Raw genomic sequence first — 9,372 nt, forward strand, 5'->3', positions numbered from 1 at the left:
TGGATGAAGCCATCCATCCTGCTGGGAGTAGAATAAAGCTTGAATCTCAAACATGACTAGTAGCTTATCTCTCATGGGATGATCTGAAAGAAAAACTGAAAAAAACCCTCCAGGTTTTTGGAGGGGTTATATATTCTAGAGTTATATCTGAACTGTTCATACAATGCAAGTTGAAATACTGTAAGGTATAACCAAATTCAAGAGGTAACTTTGGGATGCTGGCTGTTTATGAAGGCTTTGCTTATCTGACTTATTCTGAAATGAAACCATCTATATGACTATGCTGACTGAGGAAGGAAATGTAATATTTTCTCTTTGTTCCAGTGTCTGTTCTGTTGATGATAATTAATATAGAAAAAGGGATAGTATGGTATGTTAGTTATTCCCCTATCTATTGAATTTGAATTGAAATGATAAAGAAATTAAAATTGTCCTGAAATAACCTGGATGAAGTTCACATTAAACCCATGGGTTTCCATTTAAAGGGCACTCAGAAAAAAGTACTCCCTATAAGCAACTCCAAAGTGCAGTGATGGATGAAGCAAGGTTTAGATTACAGCTCTGCCTCTTAATCACTGTGTGTTTGTGCCCAGGTTATATAACATTTCAGAGTTTCTGTTTTTTTTTTCCTGTACAACATATTAGTAATGACATATGATTTGCAGTGTTGTTGAGAGGATAGTGGATAATGTATATAATCTACTTAGCACAATGATAGATAAATGGTATGTAGTTAATAAATGGCAAATGCATGATTAGGCAAGTTTTATTATGAGGCTATAGTTCATTCAGTTCCTTCATTCTCTGAGAAGCTATTATATCTTGGCATTAACCAGGCTTAGAAGCAAGATCCCTGTTGCTATGATAGACTTAAGGAGAAAGTGGGTTATTCTATATGGCTATACTTTCTACTTTGAAATAGAATTTGCTGTACTTCTAGTCTCAACAAATTCAATTGATTGTGCACTGTAACCACAACGTTTATTATAAATTTTATATTGAAGAAGGCAGATATACAAGATAATTCTATGAAAACAGAAATCATCTTCTTGTGAAATGTGACTGTAATTAATGACTATAGTGAGCAACAGAAATAAAATATCAATGGAGAAGAGGCACAGTCTATAAGAGCAAAGCTGCTGGAGGTACCCACTGGATTTCAATCAGCCTTTGCTGCTATCTGTGTAATGTTCAGGAAATTCCTTAACTTTTCTGTGCCTCTGTTCCTTTATATTTAGTGTATTTACTGTTGGATTGTTGTGCTCATTAAAGTTTGTCTGGAACAGAGTAAATTTTGTATTTCTGTTTGTTAAGTGAATCTACTTGAAAGAAAATGATGATTTTCCAGTCTTTTGAAAACTTTTATACTCTGAAATATAATTAACATGCAGTGTTATATTAGTTTCAGGGATTTTTTTTTTTTACTCTTTATTCAGATTTCCCCTTTTTTTATTGAAGTATAGTTAGCACACAATGTTAAATTAGTTTCAGATGTCACCACAGTGATTCAATAAGTCTATACATTATGCTATGCCCAGAATAAGTGTAACTATCTACTATCATCATATAACATTATTGCAATATCATTGACTATACTCTCTAGACTGTACCTACTATCACAATGACTTATTCATGCATACCTGGAGGCGTGTATCTCCCACTTCCCTTCACTAACTTTAAAAAGAAAAAGAAAAGACAAATTTTGATTGGGTATGTTGAAAATAAAAGGAACACTTTTTTCCTGTTTTTGGTGAGTTTGTTCTTAAATGGTTAAGGGGCTGCATGGGACACAGTCAGAGTTAAAAACAATCCAAATAGGATTTGATTTGGAGAATCAGATATCTAGTGGAGTTGTAAATAAATATATTTGAAGTATTACATGCCCTGTGTTTTAAAAAACTGAATAGTATCATAAATGTTATAGCACAAGATGTAGTCCATTTTCTAACCCTACATTTGAATGTAATTAACATTCAAAAACTCTTTTTTTAATTCTAATATTGAAGTTAAAATCTACATCAATATCTTAATTTTTCCATTACAGACATGATCTATTCATTTCTTGCTCTGGCTGCTGTGTATACAGCATTTTTTCACTACCACTCCAATTTCCCAGCATGTCCAATTCACTAGAAAAATATATTCATAGTCTACCTTAAATGAGTTCATTCAGACTTGTTATGGTTTGATGATATGCATTGATTTTTTTGGAGATAATAAACAAAAAATTTCTCAATAAAATTGCTTCTAATTTAACTGCAAACATATAGAAGATATTGCTCACCCAGATAACCAATATCTGGTATAGCATCTTACATGATTACATGGATATTTCCTTTTAGAAGTAACTAGCAAAAAACTCTTTCCATAAGATAAAATGAATTATTTATACCCTTACATCTTCCTTTTATTCCAGGCTTATAAGAATTGTACAGACAAATGAAACATTCAATCATACAAACACATACAAACTCATATATGAGTTTCCTTGAATATTTTTTTTTGAAAAGTGAGGGGTTATAAAGGGAATAACAGTAACAAATAATAGATGTTTACATGTGACATCTAAATATCCACATTTATTTTATTCTGTCTTGTTATAACTCTATTATATCTTACTTCTTCACTATAGTTTGAACTATTTTGATACAACAATTATGCCTTAATCATTGTTCTTACCATGGTGCCTGCATTACATAAAGTTAATTATCAATAAATATTTATTGAAATGACAGACAAAAATTTTTTCCTAGAGTTCTCCCAAAAAGAAACTTCATATGTTCAGTTATTCTGAATCTAGATCTTTTTGCAATCATCTTTCTATAGGAAATGTCCATGTACCATTCTCAGTAGTTACAACCTTATTGTGACAGAAAAATGCAAGGTTATGATACTAAAAAGCTAACTGATTTAAGAAATAGTCTAAGTCCATTCACTGCAAATTTATACTTTATATGCATAGGAGTGATGAGTTACTTAAATAAACCTTTGAATTTTTAGAAATCACTGCCCCAGATTTCAATTCCAGTTCCAGAAACGCCAAGCTTGTATCCATCATCAACAGAAGCCCAGTGTGTCTAAATCTTTGTGTGGTTATGACTGAAAGAGAATTGCTTTCAAGACATTTTGCTACAATTCAGTAGCTACCAAAAGATTCCACTACCCAGCAGGAAATGATGGCCTTCAGAGTTATAACCCCCTTCAAATGACTGTAACAAGAGTTCTAAAGGGTTTTTCTCACTGTGTTACTATGCACTGTGTCTCATTAGGCTACCTACGGTGCAGTAGTTACAGAAAGACTTGACAGATCTAAAATGTCACTACAATCACTTTTACCAAGTGCTGTCACCAATGCTTAGTCTGCTTTTAGTTTTGTGGAAGGAAATGCAGAAAGGCCATAAAGGTCTTTCTTAATGGGAACAAGCAATTTGGTCTAAGCTCTAAAATAAGGACTTTTGTTAAACTCTGTGAGCATCTTGACAGAAATTCACCCTGGTGAACACTGTATTTATTAAGATAAAGGTCATCCTATCTCCATGCATCCACCTGCTTGATAGTACACATAAAATGTATCCATTTATCTAGTTCTTTCTTTGTGTATATACATATATAAATATATACATATATGTATATATTTATAAATATATACATATATATATGTGTGTGTATATATATATATATATATATATATATATATATATATGGACATAGTTACTCAGCAACATGTACTTTATAATTTACTTAATATCTCATGTAATTTATTGGGATTTAAGGGACCAAAAAAGAAGCACTATTTTTCTTGCTTGAGTTGAAAATGAATTGAAAGATAGGAAGGTGTATCAAGGTATCAGGCAGATGGAAACCAGAACATTAATGTTGAGATATGTGCTATGCATGTGTGGACAAGTCAGCACCCTAATACTAAACCCCAGAATCAAATTAGAAGTTGCTTCTATTTCATTCAGATTAAGAGAAAAAAGATGGGTAAAGATTTAGGAGTAAAGAAGCTCACAATAGTTTCCTTAACCTTACTAAGATTTTTGCCTTCATATAAATTAACATAAATTCTTATGGTTAAGAATTGGACCAGCCCAACTGATTAACAGAAAAGACTACATAAGAGTTTAGAACAAAAACTCTAATACTCCTTTACTCCTCATATTTATTTACCTGAAAGATCATTTGGACAAATGTGTCTTAAGAATTGTAGCTATGAAAAAAAAAAAAAAAAAGAATTGTAGCTATGGCAAAGATGACTGGTTAGCAACTATTCTGTTTATATCAGGAAAACACTTGGATAACATTTTTTTTCTTATTTGTTAATATAGTTGTTTTCTCCTACTTTAATGTAGGCACATGGTGATCAAGGACTCCAACTTACTAATATCTTTCCTGCATGTTGTTTGGCACATGCAGGTGAGATAATATGATGGGTAAATATCTGAGTGAATAACTATGTTTATGAAGTTTAAATATTCTGTGCTTTGTATTGAATGCTACTAAATTTGTGAAGTAATTTTCTTGATGTATAGTCAAAATTAATTATTTTATTCCTCATGTTATCACAGCTTTTTAAATTCCAAGAAAGTAGAGTTTAGTGATAAAGTGTTTTGACTCCAGATAAATTACATGAGTTCCAAATCCTGGCTGTAGACAATATCATCTGTGTAAATTTGGCAATACACCCAACTTTTCTTTGCCTTACTTTCTATCATTTTTAGCAGATTTATTTATTCATTTTAGAGAAAGAGAGAAAGAGAGCACATGTGAGTTGGGGGGAGGGGTGAAGGGAGAGAATCTTCAAGCAGATTCCCTGCTGAGCACCAAGCCCACTTAGGGGCCCATGAGATCATGACCTGTGAAATCATAACCTGAACTGAAACCAAGAGTTGAATGCTTAACCGACTGAACCACCAAGTTGCCCTAGCCTTACTTTCTATCAAATTGTAATATGGAGATAACACTAGTTCTTATCAATATTTCATACCTTGTCATATTTAATAAAAATTAAATGAACTATTATCTATAGATTGATCAATTGATAGATAAAAACAATTAGAAAAGTATCACATAATAAATAAAGTGTTGATTAAAATGATTATTACATTTCTGTAGCATTATATATCTATTTCCAATAACTGGAATGTGAGTTTGTTATAAACATTTTTTTCAATGTTATTTGAATTCCTATTCCTCACACTTAACAGCTAGCAAATGAAAATGAGAGGAAATAAGAAAGAAAAGATGCAAGGAAAAGTGAACTTTAACTCAGATGTCTTTGAATTTCTTTTTCTGTCTCTTTTCCATGTTGCTATCACCTTTTTCTGAAACTCATTTGCAAAACTTCTTTGTGAAAAATAGTATATGCTTTAACATACACTGATAATTTTTGTTTCATGTATATTATTTTATCTTTTTATCTTAACTAAACTTTCCTTTTGAAATTTCCTAAGCCATGCCAGTAAAATCCTAGTAGCTTAGGGTTTCTTCTATCTCCTGTCTTTACTGCATGTAATATCATTAACTACTTGATCTATGATGCTTCATTTGTCTGGAGTGCTTCTCCATGCACCAACCCACCCCTCCTGCAGTAAGTATTAGATGGAAGAGAACACTTATGATGACATTTATTTCTCAAATCTAGTCCATGCAACTTTTCTTTGCCTACCATTTCTGGGAAGACTTCAATGGCCCTTATCTTATGTTCTCACTGGCTTTTGCAAAATTCCAGAAACATCTTAGGTGCCTAATGAGTACTTATTATCTAAAAGAACAAATAATGAGATGAAAACAAGAATTTACATGACTTAAACAGTGACTCCTTAAGTTATCCACGAATATTACTGCTTATACCTACAAAGATTTGCAAATGTTAAGTGTAACAGGAGATGAGGGCTCTCTGACAAATCGAATATTCAGTGGGTTCTAATAAGAGATCTCCAGAGGGAGGCTGGAGAGATGGAGGAGGAGAAAGAGCTTATTTTGTTTCATGAGTGGGAGGATACTTTAGATTTCCTAAAAATGGAAAGCAGTTACTATAATTTCTTCTTTATAAATAAATGTTGCTTTTATTGCCAAGAATACTTTTTCTATTTCATAATAGAAATGCTGAATACTACTGGACTTTGAAAAATAATTCTGCTTTTGCTTTTTTTTAATCAGCATATATTGTATATGGATGACTCCCAAGCCACACTTCAAAATAAAAGAACTTTTAATTAAGAAAATTAACAAAGCAATGATAAAGTTACTTCAGGGTAAAAAGTATTATGAGTTTAAAAGAAGTAGTAAAACCTCAAATTCACCATGTCATTTTAGGAATCTAGCAGTCAACATTAAAAATAAAAAATCTTTGTGATTAAGGGGAAGGAAGCAAGATGGCATAAGAGTAGGGAGCCTTGTTTCATCTGGTCACTTGGATTTAGCTGGATAACTATCAAACCATTCTGGACCCCATGAATTCTGCCTGAGATGCAAGAAAATATATCTGGACTCTAGAAGTAGAAAAGTGACTGTTTTTTGCAAAGTAGGAGATTCAGAGACATGAATCTGTGGGGACATATATGAAGATAAATGGAGGGGGCAGGAAGCCTTCATAAGCCGGCTACCAAAAAGCGATATAGACCTGGAGGACAAAATCAGAACCCTTAGAAATTGGCTCCAGTGAGAGACATCCCTCTCTGAAAGGGGGTCAGGGGATGAAAAGGGCAGAATTCTTGGTGGGTCAGTGTGGTTTCAGGATCCCAGGAGTCACAGAATGAACAGGGGTGCCTGAGCTGGTAGAGTGCCCAAGCAGTGGAGCAGGGAAACTGCTTACTGTCAGTGAGACCAGTAAGGGATTCTCAGTTCTGCTCTCCATAAACCACGAGCTGGGCCAGTCGGGTGACCGCTCTTCCCCTGAGCACCCTGAAAAGAACTGGAACATGCTGACTATCAGCCATCCCCCAGGAGGGGTGAAACAGGTATGCCCACAACTGGGCAACAGCTCTCAGGGCAGTGGTCCCAGAAAGGACAATGGGAGTGACACAAAGCTGTCCCCTGGGAGTGGCGGAGCAGGTACATGCAGGAGCACATGACCACCCTCAGCCCAGGAGCACACAAAGGGCAGTGACACAGGTCCCTCAGACTCCCTGCCAGAAGATTGTTGTGGGGCCACACCACAGAGTCTGTGGAGTTTGGCACACACAAAGGTGAAGACTGTTTGTACTAAGGGGTTTGCTGAAGAGGGGGGACTGTGACTGTGCAGCTCTGGGGCTAGAGATAGGGGTTTGGCCATTTTTATTCTGATCCTCTAAAGAGGAGAAGAAAGCCTCTGGGAACAAAAGCCACACAGAGGACCAGTTAACACTGAGCCAAGCTCCCTGGCAAGGGGTGGTGCAACTCTGCCCAGATAGAGACACCTGAGAAGCAGCACACCAGGCCCTCCCTCAGAAGACGAACTGGCAGAACAGGTACAAACTAATTTATGGATCGCACAAGACTAAAACTCCAGCTCAGGGGAAAATAGTATACAGAGCTCAAGGTTTTTTTTCATGATTCCTTCATCCTTCAGTCTAAAATTTTCCATTTCTTTCCTTCTTTTTTTAAAATTTTTTTCCTGTTTCAACTAGTTTATTATTTTACCAATTCTGTTTTTATGTCACTTTTTAACTTTATTTCTTACATCTACACTTTATAGATATATGTTTCATTTTTGGCATATATATATATATATATATGTAAAGTTACATAACTTTATATATAAGTTTTGCTTTCTTTGCAATTTTGGGACTTAGTGTCTTCTAAAACACAGACCAAGATTCACTCAGAAACAAGCAGATCTCCCTGCTTTGTCCACACTGTGAGATTATATTCTCTCTTCCCCTCCCCACTTTTTTTTTCTCTTTTTCTTTTTTGTTCTGTTTTGCTTTGTTTTTGTTTGTTTTCTTTTTTTGGTTTCCGACCACTTCAGATTTGCCTAGTATATATTTTGCTAGGGTCATGATTGATATTTTTGATTCTGCTCACTTGCTCACCCATTCTTCTCTCTGCAAAGCGACTAGAAGGAGGAATTCACAACAAAAGAAAGAACCCGAGGTAATGTTCTCTGCCACAGATCTAATAGACATGAATATAAATAAGATATCAGAGATAGAATAATAATAACAATTATAAAGTTAATAGCTGGGCTTGAAAAAAGCATAAAGACAATAGAGAATCCCTTAATGCAGAAATGAGATCTAATCAGACTGAACTTAAAAATGCTATAACTGAGATAAAGTCTAAATTGGATCCTATAAAAGCTAGGGTGAATGAGGCAGAAGAGAGAGTAAGTGATCTAGAAGACAGTTTCATGGAAAGGAAGGAAGTTTAAAAAAGAGAAAAAAGAAAGAAGAAAAAAGAAAAAAGAGAAAAATAACTAATAGCTCATGAAGAAAGTCTTTGAGAAATTAATGACGCCCTGAAACAAACTAATGTGAGAATGACTGGTGTGCCTGAGGGCAAAGAGATAGAGAAAAAGGGGGCCAGAAGGTATATTTGAGCAAATCATACCTGAAAACATCCCTAATCTGGGGAAGGAAACAATCATTCATGTCCAAGAGGCAGAGAGGACCCCTCCCTAAATCAATAAAAATAGATCAACACCCCAACATATAATAGTGAAGCTTGCAAATTTTAGAGAAAAAGAGAATCCTGAGAGCAGCCTTACCTACAGAGAGAGGAACATCAGACTAACATCAGACCTATCCACAAAAACCTGGCAGGCCAGAAATAGCTGGCATGATATTTTCAGTGTACTAAAGGAGAAGAACATGAGCCAAGAATACTTTATCCAGCAAGGCTGTCATTCAGAATGGAAGGAGAGATAAAGAGTTTTCAGGACAGAAAGACATTGAAAGAATATGGGACCACTAAGCCAGCCCTGCAAGAAATATTAAGGGGCATCCTGCATGTGAAAAGAGAGCTCAAGAATAACATAGACCAGAAAGAAACAAAGACAATCTACAGAAACAGGGACTTTACAGGCAATACAATGGCACTAAATTCACATCTTTCAATAGTTACTCTGAATGAAAATGGGCTAAATGTTCCCATCAAAAGAGACAGGGTAGCTAGCAGATTGGATAAGAAAGCAAGACTCATCCATATGCTGTCTACAAGAGACTCATTTTAGACCCAAAGACACCTCCAGACTGAAAAAGATGGGGTGGAATACCATTTATCATGCCAATGGACCTGAAAAGAAAGTTGGGGTAGCAATCCTCGTATCAGACAAATTAGATTTTAAACCAAAGTAATGAAACCCATTGATAATACTACATTAACAGTAGAGGACTTCAACACCCCACTCATAGCAATGAAGAGATTATCTAAACAGAAGATCAACAAAGA

This window comes from Ursus americanus, chromosome 16 (assembly GCF_024610735.1).
Source record: "Ursus americanus isolate L20-20 chromosome 16, mUrsAme1.1.p, whole genome shotgun sequence".
In the NCBI taxonomy this organism is placed as follows: Eukaryota; Metazoa; Chordata; class Mammalia; order Carnivora; family Ursidae; genus Ursus; species Ursus americanus.